Source organism: Anoplolepis gracilipes, chromosome 13, assembly GCF_047496725.1.
Source record: "Anoplolepis gracilipes chromosome 13, ASM4749672v1, whole genome shotgun sequence".
Classification (NCBI taxonomy): Eukaryota; Metazoa; Arthropoda; class Insecta; order Hymenoptera; family Formicidae; genus Anoplolepis; species Anoplolepis gracilipes.
Window position 1 is genome coordinate 1,186,441 of NC_132982.1, and position 15,330 is coordinate 1,201,770.

General features: G+C 29.0%; 1 pseudogene; it reads left to right on the plus strand.

Annotated features, from left to right (window-relative positions):
• Positions 1-9,197: 9,197 nt before the first annotated feature.
• LOC140672748 (zinc finger protein 862-like) lies at positions 9,198-10,721 on the plus strand (annotated as a pseudogene).
• The last annotated feature ends 4,609 nt before the right edge of the window (positions 10,722-15,330 follow it).

The following is a 15,330-nucleotide window of genomic DNA, read 5'->3' on the forward strand; positions in this document are numbered from 1 at the left end:
GTCGTCTCGCCTCGTGCGCGAATGCATAACAACTACGGGAAATGTACGAACGATTTACGCGATGCGCACGTTTTCCCTTTTCTCTTCGCGTTATTTAAGCGAAGTGGTTCCGTTGAACACCCGTGCAGATTATTATCATACGTATGTATGTGTGCGGGCGAGTTAGGCTTAAAATAGATATTCTTGAATATGGATACTGAAATTTATAACATCAATAAATTTTTATTTTTCCATATAAACGCGAAATATTTTCAAACTTTTCGAATTTTTTATAGTTTTTTATATGAAACATATTAAATGCGATGGGGAGGAGAAAGTTAGCACCCGGATATAAAAATTCTTCCGCAGTGATTAGAGTCCTAGGCTCTTTTTAAAAAGTTTTTGTAATGTTTTTTAATAACAAAAGAGTTCTGGCAATTAATATCATTACACGGTTGGAAAATTTATGTTAAATTTAACACAACTCGTGTGAAAATTTAACAAGAAAATAATGTTAAAATAACATGTTATATATATTACTTTAACATTATTATAATGTTACATATGTTGAGATCACGTTGAGAAGTGACGATATTAACAGTCACTTTTATATTATAGAATAAACTCAATACTTTTTCTGTAAATTTTAACAGATAAATTCTGTCATTAATAATTCGAAACATATTTATAATGTAAAATTAAAAATATGTGCACATTGTGTGTCATTTTCACACTCTTTTTCATTTTAACAGTAATTAAACAGTTGACTTGAATTAATAGAAACAGCAATATGTTAAATTAACAAAATGTGTTAAATTTTAACTAACACAATGTTTAACAAAACGGAAAAAATATTCCTACTGTGTATAGTAGCGTTTAGCATCAAGAATAAGATTTAATAAAATAGGTTGCTAACTTTACACTCGATGTCAAGATTGAATATTCTGACCAGCTCATTTGCTTTGTTTTTAATGAAGAACAACATTTTGAAATCTGAAAAATGAATGTTTTTTATGAGTTATTTTTGAGACACACACTTATTTAAATATTATTAATTGCATTAAATATTATTAATATTATTATAAAATATAAATGAGGGTTTAAATGTGCATATTTTTGGATAACACTTGAATTTTTGTTTTTATTACTAAATATACATATTTAATTACATTATAGTAGCCTGTAGAATAAATAGTTTTTATAATTTATATCGTGTAGTGTCACTTAAATGTATGGAAATTTTTAAGAAATAATACTTATTCTTTTTTTTCACCCTAAATTATACTCATTTCTTTATATAAATTTTAAAAGTTTTTGTTTCAAAGTGTGCCATTTTTACAAAAATTATTATAATTTAATTTGCTTATGTTTAACTGAAACTAATTTGTCAGTGCAATGCAAACGATTATCAATGCGTTTTATACGTGTCGAAAATTCGTATCATTGTATCCGTTGCAAATTAATTACTATAATAATTGATTATGATTCTTACGCTAAACACATGTAAATCTGGCGAGTTTTACAATTGCAAAAAGGACTACATGAAGATATTTGATGACGATTCCGATCTTGCAGAGAATTTTCGAGTCCGGCGAAATCATGTTCAATGGATAAAAGACTAAACTTTCTGCGAGTCGCCTAGAGAATACATAACGCGAATCAACGTGGCGGAAAACAAAATGGAGATGCTACCCCACGCACGATCCGAAGAATGTAATTGTCATCGAATTTGATACAAGGAACAATTACTTGTATTATTAACAACAGCTCTCCTCTCCTGTTCTGATCGTTGCCGATATCATTGAACATTATGTTCGAGTTCCTGCCCTCGATTGCTCGAGTAATTCTAGGCGTCAAGTGCACCAACGCTAGTGAGTAGATCAAAGACACCGAGTATCAATTCAATTTCCTGTAGCCGTATACCAAGTACAATTTGAGAGTACCGCCTAAGAGTACCTAAATCAAGTTGCAGTATACTATTCGTTATCATACATTTAATTTCTTTTAAAACTCGCAAGTTAAAAATCACTAATCTCAAAGTTCCGATCAAATACTTGGAAGTGTGTGAGTCATCCTTCTTTGCCATTGATATTAGCGAAAATTACGGGACTTTTATATCAACCAATCACGGTTGTAACGTATTTTAACAAATCTAACCTAACAAACACATACCATTGAAGAAGCTGGGAGTAACCTCATCACCAGATAAAAATGACAACTTAATCGTCTCGTGGAGTGTGAGTTGTCCTGTGATTGACGATCAGCCACACAATTTCTATTACGGAAACAATCTTCAACAAGTAAATGATTGTGGTATTGTCGCCAACCAACAAATTTATTATGAAACATACTTTCCATTCAAAATCAAATATAGCGGAAAGTATAATATTACGGTAGCGCATCATGTCGAAAATGTCATACTCGTCCAACTGTTGATTTATGCGACACTCAAGTTATCATCTTGCACGACAATAAAGACTACGTAATGTTGGTTAATAATATTAATTAATAAATATTGGTGATCGTAGCACAGTGTGTTGTGTATCGTCTTCTGTATCGAAGAACCCAGATTCAAATCTGATTAAAAACTTCGAACTCATTTGATCGTCACTTCTCGGAAGATAATAGTAAACTGCAGACCGCAGATATATATAGAAAGGCCACCAGCTTCTGACAAGAAGAAAAGGAAAGAAGAATGTAGTGACAAACCGAATAATCGGCACATCGAGATTTTTATCGCTGACGGATCGACAAAGATAAATCAGTCGACAACCGTCTTCTTGACGAAGGATCCATTGCCTTATCAATACAAGGTTACGATGTACATCACGTTTGGTGAATTTTCATGGAAAACGGATACTAAAGTCCATTGAGTGAAACTTAGAGCACGCAATTTTCAGGCGCGCAATGATAATGAATACAATGAACATATTATCTTTCATCATATCGACCTGTTCGATCGTCTTTACGCTGGGTGTAGCGTATTTCATCGATCAATATAGAAAATTATCCAATAGTTTTCTGCAGTTCGCCAATAGTCATTACAACACGAAGCGGGAACAAGCTATCTTCGCAGGCACAATAAATGATTTAGAAGAAAATTTAGAAATTACTTTAAAAAGAATATTTACATGTTAATAAATTAAAGTTGTGCTAACACACTATTAATATGATAATTTTGAATATATACATAACTAAAATTTTATAATGAAAGAAGAGAAAGAAAAAGACTTTTATAAAAATGTCTCGAAACTAGGTAACATTGTTAATTGTAGTGTTACTTGCCGTCATAGTTAACAATTAGTAGGTAAACAGGCTGCGCTTAGGATAGTTACATAAAAACTTTTCACACCATTTATATACGTTGTAGAAATACGTATACATGTATATATCACAAATGATCAAGATGATTATCTGGTGTGTAGAGAGGCCATTGCATAAATTGCTTTTTTAATATAAAGAAACCAAGATAGCTACAGTTAAATAAAGTTTATCGTCTAAGAACGAGAAAATATGCCAGCAAGAATGGCAATTATATAGTAAATATTTTTTATGATTTGCGAGATTGTGATATATTCGAGATATTTCGATTTACACATTTGACGAGATGCATTTTTAATATTGTATTTATACGACTTGTATATGTAAAGGAACTTTTTTTTAAATCTTCGTTGATGTGAAAGTGAGTTCTTATTGTTAGTATTATTGTATGAAAACTTTTCTTATTGAAGATTATATAAATATTTTAATAAATAAGTCTACAGACAGATATACATTCTTTACATATAGCAAGTGTATGACCAAAACAATGCTTTCTTCCGAAATTTGCATTTTGTATTTGAAAAATATTAATCGTTTTTACTAGCAAATACATTTCTTTAACATCTCGTTTGACGAAAAATTTCTTGGCTCGCGCAATCTTTATAATCATCGCAAATATCATTATCAAGTCTATGTTGTAGCATTGAAAAAAGTTTTTATAAACGCGTTTTTATCTCGCGGAAAGAGGATTTGTTCCTCGTATAGAGGCATGCTGCTATTACGGCAGGAGAATATTTTAAATATTAGATATAACCCGAATATATATATATATATATATATATATATATATATATATATATATATATATATATTCTAATAATTATACACATATATTAATTTTGTAATAAAAGCGAACGCTGAGCGTTGAAAAATTAGGGTTAATATAATGCTAAAAATTTTTTTAAAACTTAAATTTATTAAAAAGATATTAGATATTAGATACATATTTTGTGCGGATAAAATAAATTACTTTTTTTCTGTTAATGACTCTAGCTATTGTAATTTCCGATATATCAAATATCTAAAATTAGTATATTTTTGCGAGGTATTTTAAAAATTACAAGTTCTAACCGCAAATTCTAGTTCTGAATTTTACTCGCAAGAATCGCATGGCTTTAATTTGTGCATATGTATACGTATATATTTATATATGTATATGTATATATTTAGTAAAAGTATATTAATTCAAAAAATTTGATAGTTCAGAAGCTAGCTAAGGTCATGCAGTTCTCACGACTCTATACCTGTCTTATCAAATATAATTCAGAATTTCAACATTAATCGATTAGAACTTGATTACTTTCAAAACAAATTAAGAAAAGGGACGTTAAGGAGAGATTTTTAAGAAAAATCGCATTAAGATTTATTTAATGTTGATATAAAGATTAAGAAATATCAGTGCACAACAATCAGTTTCAGATAACTTATTTTTCTATAAAACTGGCGTATATCATTCGCATCTGTCTCTGATAGCCCGTAAAAATTAAAATTTGTATTAGTTTTTAAATCTTATAATATATAATTATTTTGTAAAAGTATATTAATTTAAAAAATTTGATATCTCGGTAATTCTAATAGTTATTGTTATCATAAATTTTTATCTTCATAACTCTTAAAATACTAACTAACTAAATCTTGCGCGGAAACTATTGAAATTCCTCAAAATAATTTCCGCAGCGAGGTTTAAATCGAATAACTTTAATTATTATTTGAATTGTGAATTAAGCATTCAACAATAATTTAATTATCTTAAAAATTTTTTAATAAAAATCTTAACCTAACTATACTATATGCTAAGGTTAAATAAATATTTATGTATTAATATAAGATTTTTATTAACGTATATTACATTCGAGAAGAATTATCCTGATCATATATATATACATATATTGGGTAGTCGAAAAAGTATTGAGCCCTTTTCTCGCTAGATGGCTTTAGAATTATATCTTAGGTAATATAAGTCGCATCAGGTCATACTTAGCGTCAATTAAAAGCTGACATTTGACAGTATTAGATGTACAAACACTGTTGAAATTCGTTTATTCAGACTTAACTTAGTGCGCCTTGAAGATGAGTGAAATTTCTGCAAAAATTTGCTATATTTTACAATTTTATTTCGATAAAGGCACAAATGCTGCGCAGGCCTGTGAAGAAAATTGTGCTATTTATGGTTAAGATACGTTATCAAAAGCAACAGCCAAAAGATGGTTCAGTCGCTTTCGTTCTGGAAATTTCGATGTCAAAGATACTCCTCGCACTGGCCGACCAATCACAGAAAAAGTTGATGAAATTATGGCAAAAATTAAGCAAGACCGGCATGTAAGCAGCCATAACATCGCTAAGGAACTAAATACAAGGAAAAAAAATGATTTAAAAAAGTTCTTTTAAAATATAAAAAACAATTGTCTCAATTTTGACTTAAAAAGGCTCAATACTTTTTCGACTATTCAATATATATATATATATATATATATATATATATATATATATATATATATATATATATAAATATAAAAAATTAAGGTAAATGTCTAGAATAGCTATTGCAGCGAAAAATCAATTTTTTTCAATACCAATCAACAAAACTATCATGGAAATAAATTGTAGAAATGTTTTTAGGGAGGGGCAAGTCTTTCTTAAGAAGTTATTAACAAAAAAAGTTTGACTAATAGGATATAATTATTCGTTCGTAGTTTTGAATTTTGCATAGAATAATATAAATATGGATCAGGCAATATTTTCATAAAACACACACACACACAAACACACACATGCGCGCGCGGGGGGGGGGGTGCAAGGGGGGCCTTCAGCCCCCTCCCCCTCTCACACCCACCCCGTTCACCTCGCTTTGTGTGAAAAGCTACAAACTTATGTGAACTTTGCTTTGTCTTGCAACGTACATGCGAAATGAGGTGGACAGAGTGGGTGCGAGAGGAGGGGCCGAAGGCCCCCTTACACCCCTCCCTCTGTGCGTGCGTGCGTGCGTGCGTGCGTGCGTGCGTACGTGTATACAGGATGTCCCAGAACAACCTTCCGACCGTAAAATTACGTATTTCTGACACAATTCTAAGACAATTTTTCCTTTACCAAAATTTGATTTAAAGCGTAGTTTTTGAATTATAAGCAAAAATAGTTAGCAAATCACACGTTGAGTATAGAAGGCAGGCAGGAGCGGCGCGGGCGCAGCTAACCGTCCGACGAGTGATTACCGCCACATAAGTCGCTAACTATTTTATCTTATAACATAAAATTATGCTTTAAATTAAATTTTGATAAAGAAGAAAATGTCTTATAATTACGTCAGGAATAAGTGTTCCTTAAAATAACGTTACTTTAGGCCGGGTCTACAATAACTGTAGTAAGCCTTAAGTCGTAAGAAATGAACCAATCATATTTATTATTCTTCTCTAAAGTCAATTGTAATTGGTTAATTTCTTACGGCTTAAGGCTTACTACATCTATTGTAGACCCGGCCTTAATGACCAAAAGTTGTTCCGGATCGCCGACCGTCGGATGCTGCAATCAGCTGATTGCTACACGCGATGTGTGTATGTCTGAATGTGTGCGTAAAAGAAAGGGACAGAATGAATGAGAGAAAGAGAGAGAAAAATAACCGTCTCCGTGACGGCGACGCTCCTTCGATTGTCATCGACATTGTCGTCGACGACTTCAGACCGATTGATATATTGATTTTCCGGCTCAGCTGAGAGACACATCGCATGTAGCAATCAGCTGATCGCAGCGTCCGACGTTATTTTAAGGAACTCTTATTCCTGACGTAATTATAAAACATTTTCTTCTTTACCAAAATTTTATTTAAAGCATAATTTTATGTTATAAGATAAAATAGTTAGCGACTCATGCGGCGGTAATCACTCGTCGGACGGTTAGCTGCGCCCGCGCTCGCGGTGCGCCGCGCCGCTCCTACCTGCCTTCTGTACTTGACGTGTGATTTGCTAACTATTTTTGCTTATAACTCAAAAACTACGCTTCAAATCAAATTTTGATAAAAGAAAAATTGTCTTAAAATAGTGTCAGGAATACGTCATTTTACGGACGGAAGGTTGTTCTGAGACACCCTGTATGTATATATATATATATATATATATATATATACATATATATATATATATATATATATTTATATATACATATATGTATATATATATATATATATATATACATATATATATATATTTATATACATATATGTATATATATATATATATACATATATGTATATATATATATATATATACATTTGTATTTTATTTAACAATAAATTACATTTTTATAAAAAATTATAAAAAAATATTCTTTATTATTTTTATATTATTTTATATTTTTATTTAATGTGTATAATTAGTAATTTAAAATTTTATTTTCAATAAAACTGAATTAGTTGTAAAATATTAGTTATAAGTTAAATAAACTCATAAATTAAATAAATAGTAAATTTAGAAATAAAAGTCAATTACATAATTAATATACTAATTGTAAGTTAAATAATTATTTACAATTTAAATTTTTAAACATAAAATAAAAATGGTATATAATAAAACTAAACTATTTTTCAACAAAATCAAAATGTGTTTTTTTAACACATTGTTTTAACAAAAATGCATTTATTTAAAATATAATTTTTTCATATGAAAAAGAACTTACATGTAATAAAAAAATATTGTACCAAAAAATTAAAAAATATACGAATCCATTTATATTTATTATTTTAATAATACATATAGTCTGCTTAATATATATACATAATAATAAAAAGAACAAAACTATTTTTGGCACCAAAGTCTGTAATCCGTTTCGTTGTCAATGCCAAATATCGTTTTAATCGTGCAGGATTTTTTAAATTCCATTCCTTAATATCCCCAAGATAGTGTGGGTTTCCTATTCAAGGACGTCTGGGAATATTGTGTTGCTTTTTTCTATAAATTTATTATTAATAATTTTATTATTTTTATTAATTATAAAGTAGCAAAGAATAGAATAAAAACTGAAACCTAAATATCATTAACATAATAAACATAATAATTATTACCTTTCTTTTTTTGAAGAGATTTCTTGAAAATTATCAATTTGTTTTATATTTTTATTTAGAATTTCCAATGAACTTTCACTTGTACAGGGTTGTTCTTCTTCAATACATATTTGTATATTCATTTCATGTATATTATTTTCTTGAAGTGAAGTTTCATTTTCTGCATAAAGTTGATCATTAGTATATATTTCTATTGTACTCATTTCTTCATTATAATGACCAATATCCAAATTCATATCAGAACCTAATATTGATGGTACTGCATCTGATTTCAAATATTTCCTATCCGGATTAGATATTATTGAAGGTTTGTATGACGCAGCATCAAAATATAATTGACATATAAATGTATTTTTAATTTCTTTCTACGATGTTCCATTCTTTTAAATTTTATTAAATCTATCCATTTTTTTAATTTCTTCTTTAGTAGATAGTCTATAACAGAAGAAAAAAAATAATTATAAAAATTATATTAATATTTATTATATTAATAAATTTATGATATCACATTAAATATAAGTAACGAGTTCAAAATTTATTTTTCTTTTACATTTAAATTAAATGATTTATAACTTTTTCTGTAATTTTATAATTTCATATAGCAAAATATTTTAAATAAAATGTGTTTAATATATATTTAAAAGTATTTTTATAGAATTGTGAAATAGAAGTTAGAATGTCAACATTAATAATATGAGAGTAGTAATTATGTATATAAATAAATATATATACGTTGGTTAAAATGAATACTTACTTGAAAAAGTATTCCTTTATTTTGTTCACAATTACACACTGCATACTTTCGAGGCATTTTATAAAAGATGAAAAATAAACATGCTGCTGCGTATTCAAGACAGTGTTGCGATATGGGACCGGCTGTACGCGCACGCGTGCTTTTGCGCATGCGCGGCGATAAGGATACAGTATCGTACATACATGTATCCATAGCATTTTAGCGGAATCATGAGCAATGGCTGGGACATGGTTAGGGTTAGGACGTTAGGACCGGTACGACAGAGAAGAGAAGACTGCTATAAATGAGGTAAGATTTTTAATTGTTATTTTACAATGGACTCTATAAATAAAGGAGTTATTAAAAAACAAAGAGTTCGTAAATTTCAAATATCATGGCTAGATGAAATTATTTTTAAAGGATGGTTAGCTCCTCATTCTACATTAGATAAAACTTTATGTACTGCATGCAATAAAACTATTAGATGTTGTAAATCTAATTTAATTGAACATTCACAATCGGTCCAACACGTAGAAAAAATCAATTCTCAAAATTTAAACATTAATTTGACAGACACCGCGAATAGTAGTAGAGTCACTCTTTCGCATAAAGATAAAGTAAAACGCGCCAAAATAAAATTAGCAGCATTTTTTGCTGAACATAATATTTCTTTTTATTCCGTGAATCATTTAATTTCATTATTGAAAGATATCTGCATAGTCCCTGAAGTTGTATCAGATTTTTCACTGGCTCGAGATAAGTGTACAAAAATTGTTACACAAGTAATCGCGAAACGGGAAACAGAAAAATTAATTCAAAATATTCAAAATTGTAAATTTTCAATTTTAATAGACGAAAGTACTGATATTTCGGATACTAAATTAATGTATTCTTGTGCAATATGTCTGACCTTTAACGAAAAAAGTAAGAACGCAATTATTAGATTTATTATCTATAGACGCAACGGATTGTTCCGCGAACAAAATTTTCGAGAGTTTTGAAAATATGCTTCTTAGTAAAAAAATTCCTTTAAAAAATATCATCGGAATGGCAAGTAATAATGCATCTGTAATGATTGGATGCAATAATTCTTTTATGTCGCGTTTAAAATTAGAAATACCGGGTCTTATAATATTAAATTGTATTTACCATTCATCCGCGCTTGTAGCAAGTAAAGCTTGTGAAAAACTTCCAAATTCGTGCGAAAATTTGATTCGAGGAGTTGCAACTTATATCTCGGGTAGTGCAAAGAGATGTGCAATTTTAGGTGAGTTCTAGGATTTTTTCGATGTGGAAAGAAACAAAATTTTAAAATTATCAAATACTTGGTGGTTAGTTTTGCATAAATGCGTTGTTAGATTATTAGATAATTGGGAAGTTTTAAAAAATTATTTTATTCTTGCTGTAGTCGAAAATAAATTAAAATCCGCGGAAATTATTTTAAATCAATTAAATGATAACTCTTTGAAAGCATATTTATTATTTTTAAAATATTCCTTAAATTTTTTTAATAACTTTAATGCCCTTTTTCAATCTCATAAGGTTTTAATTCATACATTGTATGAAAATAGTCAACGATTAATTCGCAATAGGTCAAAATTTTTTGATTCCAAGAGCTTTAGAATCTATCACAGTTAACGATTTAAATATAGAAGATGAACAAAATTTTCAAGATTTGAATAATATATATGTTGGACCGGAATGTGAAAGTTTTTTAGAAACATTACCTTTAAAATGCGCGCGAGAAATTAAATTAAATTGTTTACAATTTTATGTAACTGCACTTCGTGAAATGTTGAAACGTTTGCCATATAGAGATATTATTTTTCAACAATTAATGTTCTTACAGCCAAAAATTGCTCTTTATAATGAGGCTAGAGTCAAATTTAAAGATTTAACTTTTATTGCAACGCGTATATTTCAATATATTGATGTTACAAAATTAGCTTATGAATGGAGAATTTTACCGTCTGTTTTTAATAATGACGAAAAAGTAAAGTTAGCTTCTTTAGAGATTGATACTATGTGGCAAAAAATATTAGAATTTAAAAATTTTAATGAAGAGAAAATGTTTCCAAATTTAGAATTATTAGTCGAAGCAGTTCTTTCTTTTCCTCATTCTAATGCTGAAGCGGAACGAATATTTTCAATAGTCAGTGATGTTAAAAGTAAAAAAAGAAATAAATTAACGAACGAGACTGTTTCCGCAATGTGTATAATACGATTGAATTTTCAAGCTGAAGGCATTAATTGTACAAATTTTGAAATAGATTCCGAGCATTTAAAATTACACAATTCACAAAATTTATATGGAAACTCAAATAATTCATCTGATAGTTTTTAATTGCATTTTTATGCTTTTTAAAATGCTTTAATTGATTTTTATGCTTATATATACTTTAATTTGTTTATGCTTTAACATGCTTTAATACTTTTTAAATTGATTATTTATTTAATATTATTTATTTCATATAATTTATTTTGTATCTTACATCTAGCCAGTGACTTTTATGCATGTTAATTATACATATATATATATATATATATACATTAAATAGTTTTTGATAAATATTTTAAATATTTAAATAGTATATAATTATTTTTTATTATTATAATAGTAATTGTGATACATGTACAATTTAATCTGTGATACATAAGTACTTAAGAGCTGTGATTATTACTTTTATTTATTCATAATTTTAATTTAAAGTAAAATATAATTTTTATAATTATTAATTTTTGTAATTATTAATGAAAATACTGTGCAATACTATTTTATATAATTATTGAATACTGTGGAATTTTATTTTAGTTTTTATTATTTAAGATTTTAATTTAAGATAAAATGTAATTTTTAATTTAATAATTATTTTTGTTTATTTAAAATTTTAATTTATTTATTTTGTAATTATTAATGAATACTGGTAAGGTTTTTGGCAGTTTTCCTTACCCTTGCAACAAATGTTGGTATTCTTTGAAATTTCTGCCAAATAAAAAAATTTATTTTATTTATGTAAAAATTGTTTTATTAGACGAATATATATCGCCTTTTTTTCCTTCCTTTTTATCTTTTATATTATAATTAATATTTATAATAATTAAATTTTTAATATTTTTTTAAATATACATATATGTATATATTTTGTTTGTAAATACATTAAAAAACATTTTTAAATATTTTAATTATAATCGGGTGACGGTGCCTCTTTATTAATGCAAGATACTTCACTGATGCCGTATTCTCGCACATGCGCGTACAGGCGGTCCCATATCGCAACACTGATTCAAGACTTCGAGAGAAAAGACTAATATTAAACGCATGCGCAAAGAGAGAGAGAGAACACTGGTACACTCCCTAAAGTCACTAGATTAAAAAATACCACAATCAGGGGAAAAAAGTCGCCATTTTGGCTCCGCGTTACGCGGCCATTTTAATTGTATGAATGTATTATAACATAATTTTCTGTAAAAAAGAAAGAAAATAAAACCATAAATTATTATGTAAATAAATTTTTCAATTTTTGTTTTTATTGGCTACATTTTCATTGCTACACTTCTGCTACTATAATAATTGCATTTTATAATATCATTGCTTTGTTTTTTTAATGAAAAATGTATCCTTGTAATAATAAAGTTTTTAACAAGTTTGTAACTAATATCATGACATTGAGGAATAAACAACATGGAATATTCTTTTAAAAACATATTAATAAAGTCCACAGTTTTTAATTTATTAAAGAGTAAGTTGGTTTCATTTTTTTGAAATGCTAACTCACATTTATATATTAAGTTATATATATTTATATTTGGAAATATCAAGATATTTTCTTTATATTCTCTTAATTTGGTATAAAAACTAAGATTACAGTTAACAGAATTGTTGTTAGAATCATTTATCATAAGGGCATTGAAACAATTATCACAGTGTTTAAAATTTTTTTATTTTAAACAGTAAAGCACCTATTAAATAATACAACACAGCTTGCGTTGTATTATTTAAATCTTCCTCGTTTCCAAGTAATGATTGATATATGTTAATATTCCATAAATCTTCATTGCTCTCTAGGCTTTTCTCTTCTACGGAAGTATTTTTATAATCTAATTGTTTTATTTCATCACAATAATGAATAAGGTCTTGAAAGTTTATAACAGAATAATTGCTACGATTAATGTTAGCTTGGAACTGTGACAAACAAATAAGCCTAAACGCCTGTTTAAATTCACGAGCATCAGGTACAGATTTTCTCCCTCGAATTTGTGAAAATAGATTTTCCAGACCATCTTGTGTAAATTGTCTTAACAACAAATGTTTACGGCTTCTGCAATTTTATGTGCTTCCACCTTTAGACAGATTAAACTTAAAGTACAAATGCCTACACTATGACATGTACTATCTACACTTTTCGCCATTTTGGCTCCCATATATCTTAAGACACAATTTCACGCAGCGAGTAAAAGCTGGCGTTTTACCTCCACTCCACCGCCACGCAAAGCAGCGTCAAAAAGCTGTTCGCTATCGCCTCTGTCCTTTTCATGGAGCAAATAAAAGCTGGCGTTTTAAGGCCGCCGCACACACTTTTACATAACGCATAATGCATATACATAAGGAATTCGATTGGTTGAATTCCTTATGCATGTGTTTATAGACCAATCATAGTTTCCTTATGTATGTGCATTATGCATTATGTAAAAGTGTCGGGAGCAGAGGCCGCCGCATCCACATGTGTGTGCGGCGGCCTTTACCCCCATTTCATCACAACGCAAAGCAGCGTTTAAAAAGCGGCAATTGCTGACATAACCGCAAAAATGGAGTTAGACTATAATCAATACGTCGAGTACGTAAAATATAGACATACAGTAGCGGTTATAGCTGAAATTAGAAGACGGCGTATAACTGCTGCAGTTGCTGCGATGTGTTTATTAAAAAAAAAAAGAAATAAATATAAGAAGAAAAGGTTTTGGGTAGCTTCGATTTTTTAAAATTTTTAAATTTTTAAAATTTACTGTATGTATATAAATTAAAAAATACTGTATATAATGTATACTAACTTCGTCCATATTTTCGGGTGCTGTCAATTGATTAAACCCTTCAGCCATAATTTCTTCTTTTATACATTTTTAATTAAAATAATTTAAACTTCAGCGTTGCTTCAATTCGCTAAAAGTTGGACTGTGTCGAACTTTGAGCGTTTATTTGCTGGATTCGCCATTCTGGCGAAAATTGATGGAATGGGGGTAAAACGCCAGCTTTTACTCGCTGCATGAAATTGTGCCTTTATGGATTACGTTACTTTGTAATCTAGTGACTTTAATACTCCCTATTTCTCTCTCTGTCCGATTACTTGGGGACATGTTTACCTCCGTGAAGTTGGCTCCCCGAAATTGATTTTTTAATAATTTCTCTTATTATATCGTTTGTCGGTGTTTGTTGGATTAATTCCAACGTTTGTCGGATTTTCGTTTAGGAGAAATAAAAAAAAAAATTCAATGTGAAGTTAGCGGAAATTTTTTAAATTTTGATTATTTTTAATTGATCTATAGCTCAATCGAAGCGCAATCGTTTGTCGGTCACGATTATTATAATTAAAACGTTTGTCGGATCTCGGTTTTTATAAAATAAGTAAAAAAGAAATTTACTTAGCGGTGATTCGCGCGCGCATGCGCCGCCGTGTTCGATCGATGATTCGCAGACCTGAATTTTCTAGACAATCATAAATAAACAGAATTTATTTATCTAGTTTTACTATGTTCGAAAAACATTTTCTACTATCGACGCATTCATTTTGCGATGAAAATAACGCTTTATTTTTCATATAATTCAGACTCTATATATACATATATATGTATACTTTATAAACTATATCCTGTCTGTATGACTTTTTACTTTTCGCCATTTTAAATCTATCCGGTCATGATGTAAGAACATATGTATTCTTACATCATGTATCCGGATCAGTTTTTATTTTTTTAATTTAAAATTGGTAATTATACAGAATAGCTACCTCACCTCAAAAGTTGATAAAATTATACTCATTCGACGCGTTTTTGCATAAAATGAAAGAATCTGGCAAAAAAAATTGTCGCTCTGCCCCGCGAAGCGAGATAATAATTTTTAAAAATATCAACTTTTAAAGCTAGGATACCTGTCATATCGACTTAGTGTAGCGACATGGCCATCCACTGTGATCACGCGCACATACTCTGTAACAGCACGTGATGCATGTGTGCAGTAAAAAGCTCGAAATTT